The sequence below is a fragment of the Xyrauchen texanus genome, chromosome 12, assembly GCF_025860055.1.
Source record: "Xyrauchen texanus isolate HMW12.3.18 chromosome 12, RBS_HiC_50CHRs, whole genome shotgun sequence".
NCBI lineage: Eukaryota > Metazoa > Chordata > Actinopteri > Cypriniformes > Catostomidae > Xyrauchen > Xyrauchen texanus.
This window is the reverse complement of record NC_068287.1, coordinates 37,515,352-37,529,214: the sequence shown is the minus strand read 5'-3', so window position 1 is coordinate 37,529,214 and position 13,863 is coordinate 37,515,352. Positions and strand designations below refer to the sequence as shown.

The 13,863-nt window shown below is 37.6% G+C and overlaps 1 protein-coding gene across 1 annotated transcript in view; it reads right to left on the bottom strand.

Moving 5' to 3' along the window:
- Nucleotides 1-12,942, bottom strand: part of LOC127652990 (protein TANC2-like) — a 176,613-nt gene extending 163,671 nt beyond the window's left edge. Inside the window, 1 exon segment of the mRNA XM_052139455.1 lies at nucleotides 12,666-12,942. The gene's annotated coding sequence lies outside the window, so the exon portion shown is untranslated.
- Nucleotides 12,943-13,863: the final 921 nt, after the last annotated feature.

The window sequence follows — 13,863 nt, the reverse complement described above, 5'->3', positions numbered from 1 at the left end:
AGGAAAAGGGTTGGGGCACCAGCTGAACCATCGAATTAAGACTCCCCAGAGTGGAGGACACGCCCACTCACATTCTATGTGTAGTCTTTTATCGCTGACATCGAGCCGGCAAATCTTTCACAAGTATAAGTCCTAGCCTGACTGAACATTATGAAAGCTTAATGCCCAGGAGACCTCCAGGTATAAGATGTATGGTGGGCTATAGGTCTCTCTGGGTGGGCTGTATAGACGGCACTCTCAAAAAATAGTACCTTAAAGTACCACGCTACTACCATGGGTTTTTATTAGATGTGGGACCATGCTAAAACCATGATATTCTCTGAAATACCTTGTAATCATTCAGTACCATGGTTTATTATTTGGGTGTTTTTTTTAATTATTAATTATTAAATTAATATCATAAACGTGTAACTAGTCGACTAATGGCTTTAACTAACTACTACTAGTTCACTAGGAAAATCTTTGGTCAGGGGCAGCCCTACTTTCCTGTATGTATTTCACAAACTAGTTAGCAACTTACCACGAAGACAAAGCTTAACACCGCAATGTCTGCAAAATACACCGTCAGTGCAGCTCTGTACACAATTGAGTCGGAGTGCACTCTGCTGAAAAGAATACATTATAGCATCAATTCCAAATCACCCCAAGAATTGTTTTCTGTATTACATGTACTGAAAAACATTTTTCCATATCTGCGCATATCGGAAAACATACACGCCGATCCCGAAATATCTGTGAAAGGCTAATATCGGCCTACAGATAAATCGGCACTTGTCCAGAGTATACTTTGTGATCAGTTGAATGCCACTTTGGTATACACACACACAGACAGACAGACAGTGGGTTTACTGATTGGGTCATCCCACCCTGGCACCCATTGGAGCCAGGCCTGTTTATAGCCACAAATAACAAACAGTTAGAGCTCTTAACATCAGTCTTTAAAATAGGAACCATGTATCCATGTACAATTGACGTCAACAAAGTTTGGTTGAAACAGCGCAGAACACTCAGTTGGGCTGCAGGAAGAGAAAGTGTCCACTGCCAGTGCTTCCACTATCGGTATGAGTCAAAATCACCTTGTCCCTGGCTTTTCATGCAATTTGTTGTTGTTATAGAGTAAAGTACTTGTCGCTCCAGATGGAGCTAGCTAAACAAATATTGTTTTGAAAAAAATATTTTTCTGCTTTTGATGCCTGACATTTTTGTGGGTTTTTGTCGGTTTTGTTGTTGTTATAAAGTACTTGTCGCTCCAAATGGAGATTTTTTTTTTTTTTTTTCAAATATTGTTTTGAAAAAATGACTTGGTGACAAAATATTTTCCCACCCTCCACCCCCTTAAGTAATCGGTTCCTACTTAAAGACCGGCAAGATTTTGGGGCCCAAGAACCATGTCGCTGGAAAAGGGGGACCAGAGAACAGAAAGGTTTTACATAGGGTCCTGCTGTCAGAGGGTCCAGCCATCTGAGGAACCCCAAATGGTGCCTTGATTATCTTTTAGTTTTTACTGTGTGGGATAAGGATTCGTGTTAGTGCTAGGATTGTTTGACAAGAATGTTGTTCAAGATCTAACAATCCAGGAACATGTTGGGCAAGTGATGCTGTGTATATCTTATCAGGAAGCATGTTGAGTGAGTCCCATTATATCCACAAAATTGCTTGATGCAATAAACTTAAATCCAGGCCTTACAGTAGTACATGCTGCAATAATATGGCAGAGTCATACAAGCATCAATACAGAAGGTAGCTAAGATTTCTAGAATAGCTTCATAGTGACGATACTCCATACTGTTGGACTGAGGCTAAAATAGTCTTGCAAACCCAAAGTTATCCAATACAGCTGAGTTAGCACAAATAGTGACAACTCTGTTAAAGTACTTAGCATTGTTTTACACATAGAGATGATATGGAACGCCTCGTCTGGACATTTCCCAATGGAGACTTCAGCATGAAAGCCATAAATCTCTCTTTTCCAGCTACTCACACAGTGAAACAGCTGTCCATATGAGGATCATGTAAGGCTAAGATTAACTACAGAGGAAACAGATGCCTTATGGTATGAGAGATATTCTCACACTCTTGGCTCATTTAATAATGTTGTGTGGAACAGAATTTGTTGCTTTCCTTCCACAAAAAGTTCTTGTGTCATCATTGCACATTCGTTTGAGAAGGACCAGACAGTGGAGGTCAAGAGTGTCTGATTTTGAAAACCCTCGAATACATGAGGGGAACAATACTACACATGACACTGCCTCCTGGGAGTGTGCAAAGGTCAGATCTGAAGGTCATGATCACAGCAGGAAACATCAAATCAAGTCAACGCTTATTTCTTTATTTCAGTAAGCAAGGATGCAGATTTTCTGCAGTAAATGATCAGAAATACAGGAATGGGGCTAATTACATTATTCTTTTTTGTTTTGTGGCCAATCACCTCCATATATATGATATCAACATGAAAATAAAAGTGACCTTATTTACTTTATTATAGCATGTTGAGTGATTCATGTTGCATGTTTTAGTTTAATCCTGAAATTGAACATATATATTATATATAAAGGGATGTGCAAAACTACCACTTTTCAGAATGTTAAGAATAATAATGTATAATTAGTCTCTGTTATGTTCACGTGACCCCGATCAGATGCGTTTCAGAGGGAAATACGAACACTAAGCTTTATGCATATATTGTTTAACATATATTATATAAATCTTTTATGCTAACAATGTTAGGGAAATATTTTTTGATTAATGCACATTATTTCTATTTGACCAAATATAACTACAAATATAGGCAATAATTGCGCAAAGCACAGAAGTCCAATTCAAATGAAAAAGAAACAAGTGAGTAAAATATCCGCTGTTGAAACATTACTGAAATGTCTTGGAAAGATATTTTGTCAGACAAAAAACTCCAGACAAAATAACTTGTGATCTAGAAACTTTTTGATAGCTTGAGACGTACAGTCTCTTCAATGACATGCGCTGTATATCGCTCACAGCCTCATTTTCATTCCCGTCAAAAATCAAACTGGGGCTGTGAATAAGGCTTATTGCAAATGCTGTTCACGTTGACACACACACACCCCCCTCATTCATTTTTCTCACCAGCTGGATGTTGTTTGTAGTGTCTATTAGCACTAAAGAATAGGAAACATGATTTAATTGATGAGCTGCATATTAAACCAACACACCCTCAATTTCCACCATTTATAAAGATGGGCATAAACACTTAAGGTTTTCTAAATGTTCAGATTAAGAGAGGTGAAAGATGTTGAACTCAGTAGCCAGATAAGCATAGAACAAAACAGTGACAACTGTTATAGCATTTGATTGAAACAAGCCCATGCCACAAAACTTTTAAATGCAAAACAGACACTGTCGTAAAACAGCCTTTCTCATGCATTCGTAAACAGGGCAGTTATTGTGCCCTCGATCCCAAGGGTCAAAGGTGACTGGACAGACATCTGCCACAACAATGACTCAGACTGTCTGACACAACAGACCAGCATAGATTTATGGCACACACATTTTAAAACCTTAACTTCTCCTTTCTGGTCTGCTTAGTTAATGTCTTGTTTCAATGACTGATTGTGGAACTGTGGTAAATACAAATAACAAAAGAACACCAAAGCAGTAAAGATTTTTTCATCATTAGTTAGATGTCAACCTATGTTTGAGCAACAGCCTGAATCATGCAAGTCAGCTAAATTAAAGGCACAACATCAGCAGAATTAGCAAATGTGAGATAGTAGGCAAGTATGAATTTAAGCTAATAGATATTTTAAATCATAGGCCACACATTATATACGTGCTTGTTGCTATGTGAAGAAAACTATTTGACTTACATTTTTGTCATTAGGTAGTCCTATATTTAGCATGTAAGTTTTAAGGAGTCCTTATGAAGGAGGGCTGGGGTATAAACTGAACCTTTACAGAATATTTTAGAAATTATTTTGTTGCTGATATAAAATTTAAAAAAATAAAAATCAGCCCAGCAGAGGGCAATAGTGACACGAGAACAGAAATGTTAATAATTCTGCCCAGCTGAAAATAGAAAATAAAAAATAAAAAATAGCAGTAAAATGTAAGTCATGTCCTGAGTGAAACAAATCTCACGCATCAAACAAACAGCACAAGCACTCTGTAAATGCACCTGACACAGCAACCGCTCCAAATTAAACTGTATGCTTATTTTGATCTTTGAAGTGTTTATAAAGTGCTCTCGTGCGCTGGACAACTTGGGTCATGTTTTTTTCCACCATTACTTTCATAATGGAACACATTTTTCACTTGGCTGTGAAGTGATATCACTGATGGGGCTTCTCTGTGCTTACCGCAATTATCCAGTTAATTGATAATGAAATTCGTTGTCGAGGATTAACATTATCGATTTTACCGATTAATTGTTGCAGCCCTAGTTTAAACTGATATATATCATATACCTCTAGTGAATAGTGTGGTATACAGAATTGTGTATAATAAATATTACATGTAATGTGTATATGATTTCAACTTCAGTAGCAATAATGCCGATAGAGTAGTGAAATTCGATTCATTTTGGTGAATTGGTTCATTTGAATGAATCGTTCAAAGCTGTGTGGCATTTTAAATGTGTTAAAATGTTTTGGTATAAAAATATGTAGGTAAATATTGCTGTTTAATACCATGTATTGTTATATCGGTGCATAATAATATCAAGATTTTTTTATTTAGCTATATATCCCACCCCAGTATGAAGCCTTCCTCTTATTCTGAGCCAAAACAAAACAGCTGGAACTCAAAGTCAAATATAATAGACTTCACAATGCACAAAGCTTCTTTGGGTGGTTGGTTTTATCCAGCACACGACTGTCAGATCAGAGATGGATCCTGCAGTTAATGGAGCACACGCCACTAGCATAACACACAAGAGGCTTGCAGGGGCGCAATCACCAAAACACCATGCCAAGGAGGAGACGGTGCGTGCAAGACTAGGAGAAGAAATTGAGTCAAAGAGCCATCATATCAAATCAGAGGGCTCTAGTCATTCCCCCCATCTGAGGTGACAGTATATTGGTCCCAGTCTTCACATGGGCACAACTCTGTCTCAAAAACTATGGGAGCAGAAAGCATGTTTCCTCAATGGTACATACTCAGAAGTGTATATAATGTCTACTTTATTAAAAGACACCATGTTGTTGTCGGAGCCATAGCCTAAGGGTTAGCAGAAGTGCTCCTGACACATTTAGCTGTGGTGCTCATGTGGGAGACATAGGTTCGAATCTCTCATAACATTAGCTTGATTTTTACATCAAGCTAATGTTGTGCATCTAAATATAGCTATTTTTACAGAAAATTAGACCCAAAAATGTTTTGTTTATTACATGGACATGTCTATTCGTTAGATAATCAAGGGAATCATTTTTTATTTTTAAAATCATTTAAAATTTCTGTAGTGGGTACCAGAGTAAAGTGGGAAAAGCACATACAGTACACTTAACTATATCCATTCATACACACCAATGTAATATATCGACTGTCACTCACGTTTGCATATACGCGCTCGAGTACACCGGGGGAATCCCAGAGTTTTACGTGAAAGTGAAACCCCACTATTGCAGTGCAATTCTGCTGCAGGTCGTGGTAGAAAGTTATGGAAACAAAAACAACAACAACTCTGGAATATCTGGAAATAAAGTGAGGCAACAGAGAATACATTAGCAAAGACTTCCTCGGATCCCATGTTTGTTATGTACTCAAGTGTCACGGGAAAATTACGTTGCTGTGGAGAAAGCTGCTTTATGACCGAACCACATGTGTCTGCACAAGACATGAGCAAGTCGTGGTGCTTCAAAACTTTAATTGCCTACATTATAATCTTCAACACTGTCAATAATGTATGTAACAACTTGCAAAGTATAGCATATATGTTGTATTTCTTTCCATGTATCTACCAGGTATAAAAAGAGAAAGTTGAGCAGGGTTAAGAGCCAGGCTAGGGTAAGGTATTTCAAGTCTCATGGGGGGTTTTTGCATTAGTAGTATATCCACTCAAGAGGTGCTTCTCAATGTAAACAGCTCACACTAGCAAAGTAAACAAACACTTTTGGAACTGATTGGTAGCTGGTGTAGGATATCATCCAGATTAACTGGATATAAAGGGACCAACTGGCTGTGGTGGAAACAAGGCAAATTAGAGGACTTAAAGAACATGAAGAGTAGAGCACACTTTAGACAAAATATGTAAGGAAAAGTGATGGTAGGGAAAAGTTGTTTCATATGATGGGAAAAGTGTGGGAACTGCACAATGCCTAAGCAAACAGGGAAAGACTGTTGAATTTACAAGTCAACAAACCTGCCTCGTTAGGCAAATACACCAGGCAAATGATGTGGCTTCAGTTGAAGGGGCTTTCACACTTGTTTCCCTATGAAAATATTATATATATATATATATATATATATATAACAAGAAAGACAAGGGTGTTTGGTATAATTTAAAAGAAACTTCACACATTTTAAATTTTATAGATTATGATAAATTCTGAGACTCTCTGCCTTAGAAACTGCTGAAAAATCACAAAAAAAACAAGCTAAAAATTTACTTTATTTCTTGTTTTTCTGATTTTAAATTATATATCTCAGGGTTTAAATACTGTAGCTCAGAAAAAACTGCCTTTGTTTTGTTCCCAATCATGTCACCTGTAACTGTCAAAGCAATCAAAATTTATAGCATTACAAAAATAATTTATCCAAGTGTCCAAAAATGTCTACAAACAAATAAAACATACTGGACAAAATACTACCGTACATAATTTCCGAAGAAGTCATCTGAACCAGGGAAGCTCACGTGTTTCTAGCCAGGCACATTGTGCTTCATGTGGATTATCTAATGATCTATGCATCCGATTATGTTGTGTGTCTCGTTTTAAAGATAATGACGTATTTTATGTTCTTTTAACTTTTGTGAAGTTATAAGCAAAAACGCAGCATACGGGCAACACCTGTTTACATGTAACATGTATTTCAAAGACATTTAATTAGCTATTACTCTGGTATATTTTTGTCTGCAAGTAAAACATTAAACTCTCAAGATTGGTCAAAACAAGCTATTAATACTTTTTTTAATTACAAGCGGGCCTGTCGGTTGGCAAAAAAGGGCTGCAACTAACGTATATTTTGATAATCGATTTATCGAATGATTATTAGAACAATTATTAGACTATTCTGCGATTACTGCAATGACTAATCATTAGCTTCTAACCGAATATTCAGCTTGTGTCCCGACATAAAAGTTTATATTAAACATGCTTGCTAACAATAAAAAGGACAAAATGATCTTTTAAAAATACCTCTAAATGACATTCACATCCTAAAATAAATGTTAATTGTTTTAAATGAGTTTGCTATTTTTAATGGACAACAAGCCAAAACAAATCATAAACCTATTGTTGCAGTGTGTAATGGGGCGAAGACTTCACCTATCACCTTTCTGTTCACTTCAATCCATATTTAACTCAAAAAACCTCTCTCTTATTAATAAAGATGCGTATTGTCAATTTTCTTCACAATAAGAAATGCACAGTGACATACATTATGATTCAATAAGTTGCGAGCCATCAAGTTATAATCTAGCTGCATTAAACGAGCGTGTTTGATGGATGAGCGTCCCTGCAACAGAATGTGCCTCAGCCGGGTGCAGTTTCAGTCTCTCCCCTCATAGAAGAGGCGCTGACCGCACAGAGAAATTACAGTTTTGGAGTTTGTAGTTATTTACGTGACCTGCTTCCATATTATTTGAACTTTAATAAAGCTATAACGCATTAAATATAACTGCATTTAAGATGTAACTCCGGTGTGTTTCCTTTAAAGAGCTCCGGCTCTACTTAATCCACAACAAGAGTGCTTCTGTATTTACTTAGTTTGTATTTTTGCATTATAATTCCCTCATGCAGAGTGCATATGGACTGTGAGCTCCTAAGTCAGGTGCGAACTGCAGTGCTACTCTCGCATGTCATCATATGAGTTTAATGTGATCTCATGTTAAGAGAAATTACATCAAACTCGTTTTTGTCGACAATTTTTTATTGTCGAAGTTGCCGATAATGTCGACTAATCATTTCAGCCCCAAAGCAAAGCAAATCAAAAACAAAATGCAACAATTACTGCACAATTTCATGTTAATTTAAGTTAAATTGACAACCCTGGTTCTTTTTTCCTGCAGCAAATTGTATGGACTTGATTGGTGCATAAGGCTGCAAACAATGGTGTTGCAAAACTCAAGCAATAAACCTAAGAGAAAAATACCTATCCTATCATATGGCTTTTTATAAAAATGGCTAATTTAAAGCCCAAGGTGTCCTAAAATCTCAACAATGGGTTGATTTTCTTCCATCAAGATGACAAAGCAACAGCCAAACTAAAAGCAAAACATTTGGGATATGATTGAGCTGGTCAACCAACCCTTACCAAAAACTCTACACAGGCATCATCATTAGATCTTTCTACATCCCTGACTAATGACAAACACTCACTTCAGGAGGGTACAGGAAGTGCCCTGGGTATGATATGGGGAAAAAAATACTCTTTTCTTAATGAAAACTTCCTTGTGTCTGGTCTCCACTGAGCAAACTAACCAACACTGGCCTGAATGCTGGGACACACTGACAGAAGACAATGACATGGCAGTGAGCCAACACAAACATGGATTCTGTAGGTCAACTCTGAAGTTTGTTTGACATGTTTAATGGTTCAGACTTCCTTAGTCACTTTGCAGTTCTATCATTTTGCACTGATATTACAGAGAGCTAAGTGCCACTGACAATAAGGTTCATTCTTCCAACATCTTTCCAACAGGAATGTATGAGATGGATAAGAAAATAAGAGTCTGGAGACATAAGACTTCAGACACCCCTGCTTAGTCTACTGGGCAACTTGTGAAGATTCTTAAGGATTGGGGTGGTGATAAGCATTATAGGGTAGTTGCCCCTATGCTCTGATCGAGCATGTGGGTCTAAAAACATACATTTAATATATTTTTTTACAAAGAAAAAGGCCAAATAAATGGTCTTGGAGTAAAATTCACATCATCCAGTCTTCACTAGGGAAAAAAAGTATTTTTTTAAATTCAATGAAACAATGTGTGCATTAACTCTTATGGGGGACCAAATAATTTCAGAAGATCCGGTTTATCTATTCCAAACTACAGACCACAGAACACACACACACACACACACAAGCACCCAGAAATGAAGCGTCTGGTATCAGACTGGCCTTTTTTCAGCATTTTTCTGGCTGGCTAATGATACGTTTTCCTTTGCGTTTTTTGAAAACGTTCAAGTACAGACGACAACGCTGTCAAAACGATCCCCATTCACTCGGATCCGCGAAAACGAATAAAAACGCTGTATTATGCATGCCAGGCCAGTAGTTGGCGATGTCACTTTTTAAAGAAACACTATGCGTCTGCGTACATGAGCATTCTTCCACAGAGTGGTGAATACAAACAATTTAGGATGATGAGGTTGCATTATTACTACAAGTGACCCTGGACTATAAAGCAGACCATCATTTTAAGGACTCCAACTGGTGATCTCATGTTGGTCTGTTCGCCCTGGAGGTAAGGATGAAGTTCTCGAAGTTCATGCCTATAGACTGAACATGTAATACACGTGCATGTGCATGACGGCATCGTTTTCAGAAACTTGCACTTTGAAATCCGTTTCAAAAGTTTGCGTTTTCAGGCCCCAAAAACACTGTTGTCACGTAAACAAACAGCAAACAACAAACAGCAAACACGTTTCAACACGTTTTAGTTGAAAACGTTGTCCTGTAAACGGCCCCTAAGATAGACATCATTGAGGATCCTGATAAGTGTGATGACTGAAGCTTTCACGCATTCAGAGGTAAGACTAGTTTTAAAATAGCCTTTATGATTTGCTATGTGAGAGCAAGAAGACAATTAAGGCCAAAGAAACATGTAACTAGAAGGCAAAAATTAGCACACCATCATCAGGACACTATGAAGTGTGACCTTAGATGAGGCAACACATTTCAATGTGTTTAAATCACTGTGGATCTCCACAGCTGCACACCACACTAAGCTGCTCTACATCTGCTGCTTCTCGCATAATTAAGGTGACCCCAGTGTGGGGAGCAAGAAAGAAGGGCCCACAATCCGCCTCTTCTTCACAGACTCCACCTTCTGTTTCACAGATTCTCCCTCCTCATTACAGACTCTTCCTTTTCTGATTGATTAAATCCACAGATGTATTGTGACAAATATTAGCCAAATCAGGTAAGGCTTAGACCACACACAATTTGAAGCTCTGAGGGCATATTATCTAACCCCAACCCAACTAGACGGCTGGCTACCCTCGTATGGCAAACAAAGAAAGACAATTTATGCCTGGCCAAGTGCGCCTAAAAGGAAGAAAACAGATGCTTATAAAAAGGTCCCTATCGGGGTGTGCAAGCTTCAAAGCGACAAATGTTAAAAAGCAACACCTGGCATGCTTGTCTTTGTGGTGACTTGTTGCCTTGGTGACAAACAAGAGACTCCAAGACTTGATGCCGAAGAGATCATGTTCCATGTTAAGGGTCAAAACAACACTCTATGAAATTAACTTAAGAAAAAACTACCGGTATTTAAATTCAAGTCTATTAGTCCTTCCTTTCCTTTCATGCATTGTTACTGCCTTCAATCTTAAAGAAATATTCCAGGTTCAATACAAGTTAAGCACAATTGACACCATTTGTGGCATAATGTTGATAAACACAAAAAAAAAAATATATATATATATATATATATATATATATATGCCTATAACCCTGACCCAACACAAAAAAATATTTCGACTTGTCCCTCTTTTGCTTTAAAACAAAACAAAAAATCTGAGTTACAGTGAGGTACTTACAGAGGAAATGAATGGGGGCTAATCTGTAAACGTTAAAATACTCACCGTTTCAAAAGTATAACCACAAGATGTTAAAAAAAAATATGCGTAACCTTAAAGCCACTATAAAAAGTACAATTTAAACAGCTTTATGTATGTAATGTATGTAAGTGCTTTTATAAAACTATAAACGTCACATTTTGGCTTTTAAACCCTCCGAAAATTGGCCCCATTCACTTCCACTGTAAGTGCCTCAATGTAACCTCGATTTTCGCTTCTTAAAATAAAAGGAGGGACTGTTGAATTTACTTTTGGTGGTAATCAACTTGTATTGAACCCAGAATATTCCTTTAAATTTATTTTAATTTGTCTTGTAGAAAATATACCTATGTCAAATACCTCTCCTCCCCAAAACAAGAGCGGAAGTCCCCCTAAAGCATCCCTGGGCATATTCATTCAGCTCTCACACACGTTATCCCGGCCAGCAGGTGAATCAATTTGCAGCATTTAATTACGATTGGGCGGTTTTCTCAGCTGATACTCCCCAGACAGGGCAGGATAGGCCCATTTCTCATGTGGTTGCCAGTGTGCAGGCACAGCTGAGAGATAATTTTCGGTGAAAGGTCTCAAGCCCCAAAACCCAGAAGTCATGGTGAAATCCCTAATCACTTCTCCATGCCTGCTATTATGGACAGCAAATCATGTAAAACATTTACATTAAGCATACTAAACACTTCTGAGAATGTGCCTATAACCCTGACCTGACATAATTTTCCAAAAAATAGGGATTATTGGATTATGCATCAGTGCAAATTGGGCCAATTATTAATCAAAATTAATGGTAACAAGAAGTTGCTTCAAGGCTATTGTGTTACCTCCTTGAAGAAGTCTATTAAGAAAAACTCCAAGGCACTCAAGGGGGGAATTAATAATTAAAATAGAGCTATTATATAAAAAATTGCAACAAATCAATACTCCTTTGCTTATGGGCCAATTAGGGCCCCCCTTGATACATGTCTGCATATTCAAAAAACTTCAATTCAAAACACTGAAGTTCGAAGAAGGAGCCTAGTCACACACGTCAAAGGTTCCTTGGCATAAGACTGGTAGTAAAACAGGTGATCTACTGCATTGAAATCCAACCAGTGACCTAAAGATGACACTGCCAATACACTTTATGTACCTCAATGCACTGATTTGCTTTTAATTCCTACATTGCACCCCAGTCAGTGCTGATGCAGAGAGAATGGTGCTGCTATATGCTGCTTACCTGCATACATTATGCATGCATATGAAATAACTTCATGAATGCAATGATGCGTTGCACATAAGTAGAGGTTCCCATTGCAAACCTCAGGACAGGACATTAGATCATATAACAGGAACCATAAGAACTGGAAACGGAATTTGATATTTACATGCTCTTATAATAACAGGCATAATGCATAAAGGCACCAAACCTGCCATGCAACTCTGCGCTTGTCTGAGCTAAACTGTACGCGCCACACTGTTGCCAATAGAATACAATAGTATATCCGTCTACAGATACAGACACAGATACATAGAATTCAAAGGAGGGACACTGGAGCTCAAAGAGTCAGTTTAGACTTTTTTTAACCCGCAATTCAACGTTATCCATCACCTTACGTAAATAAACAGGCTTATTCTCTGGTTCATTGATTCATTAATACTATGAACAGCACCGAAATGACGCGTAATTCGGCACGAGAGCCGTCCATTTCATGTCAATACGCGGTATATGGTGCAATATAGTAGTTATCTGGACATTGGACATACCCGTTGTTTTCTCTTGGTGCCGTATGGATTTGTATCCTCTCGTTTGCGCTGATGTCCGTATAGTGGGAACCGTTGGAGATAGGAAGGAACACCACCTTCGTCAAGTGTAAACCTTCTGTTTTCCTTTCCTAATAAACAGCGCGCGAGGCGTAACTCCTTGCTTTCGTATAACCAAATGTAATGGCTTCGTGATTTGAAGATCACCGTATAACACGAACGCAGTGCAGGTCGCGTCTACGAAAAGCAGGACCTGTGCGTATAAACTGTAGCGACACGATTCTGATAGCAATTGAAGGCACCGTGCGCATTTCGGCGCTCTGCAACAGCCTCTGCGCTTGGTGGGCGGGGCTAACTTGAATTATTCAAGAGGGGGCGGGGAGTGTGTCTTAGTTCTGCACTGCTGCCAAAGTGGCTTAAACCTATTATGAAGGCGTCCAATTTATATTCTCTGTGATATTACACTTTAACTTTTAAATGATGTGACAGTATTTTTATATGCTAGAGTTGAATATAGTTAAAGAATAATTTTTTTTAATTTAACATTCGTCTGGCCTTGATGTTAACCCTTTAAGATCTAAAGGTGTTTTTAAATATTTCCTGTTTCAGTGGCATGCCCAAAATTAAATACTTATAACTCTACAAAAAAAACCCCAAAGAGGGTAATTTGTTTGGTACAATTTTATAGAAAACATAACGTTTTTTAATGATATAGATTATGATAACTAATGAGACTCTCACTCTAAGAAACTGCTGAGCCAAACATTAACATTTGTTTCTTGTTTTTCAGATTTGACATTATATAGCTCAGGGTATAAATAATGATAACTCTGAAAAACGTATTTTATTTTGTTCCCAATCATGTTACTGTAAGTAATTATGTGTTGAGACAACACAGCAATCAATGTTATAGCATTACATATTAATTTATCCAAGTGTTCAAAAACATCTCCAAGTGTCCAAAAGCCTCTTCAATCTAATAAAACATAAACATTTTACATAATAATGTATTACACAAGCAAATACAACAATGACTAAATATGCTCTCTCTCCAATGCATAACAAGATCTTATTCAGTTCCATTCTGTGTCATTTGAGTCATCATTTTTGTGCATTAACTCTTATGGGGGTCCAGCTTATTTAAGAGGGTCTGATTTAGCTATTCCAAGCTACAGACCACAGAACACATGCACACAGTAAA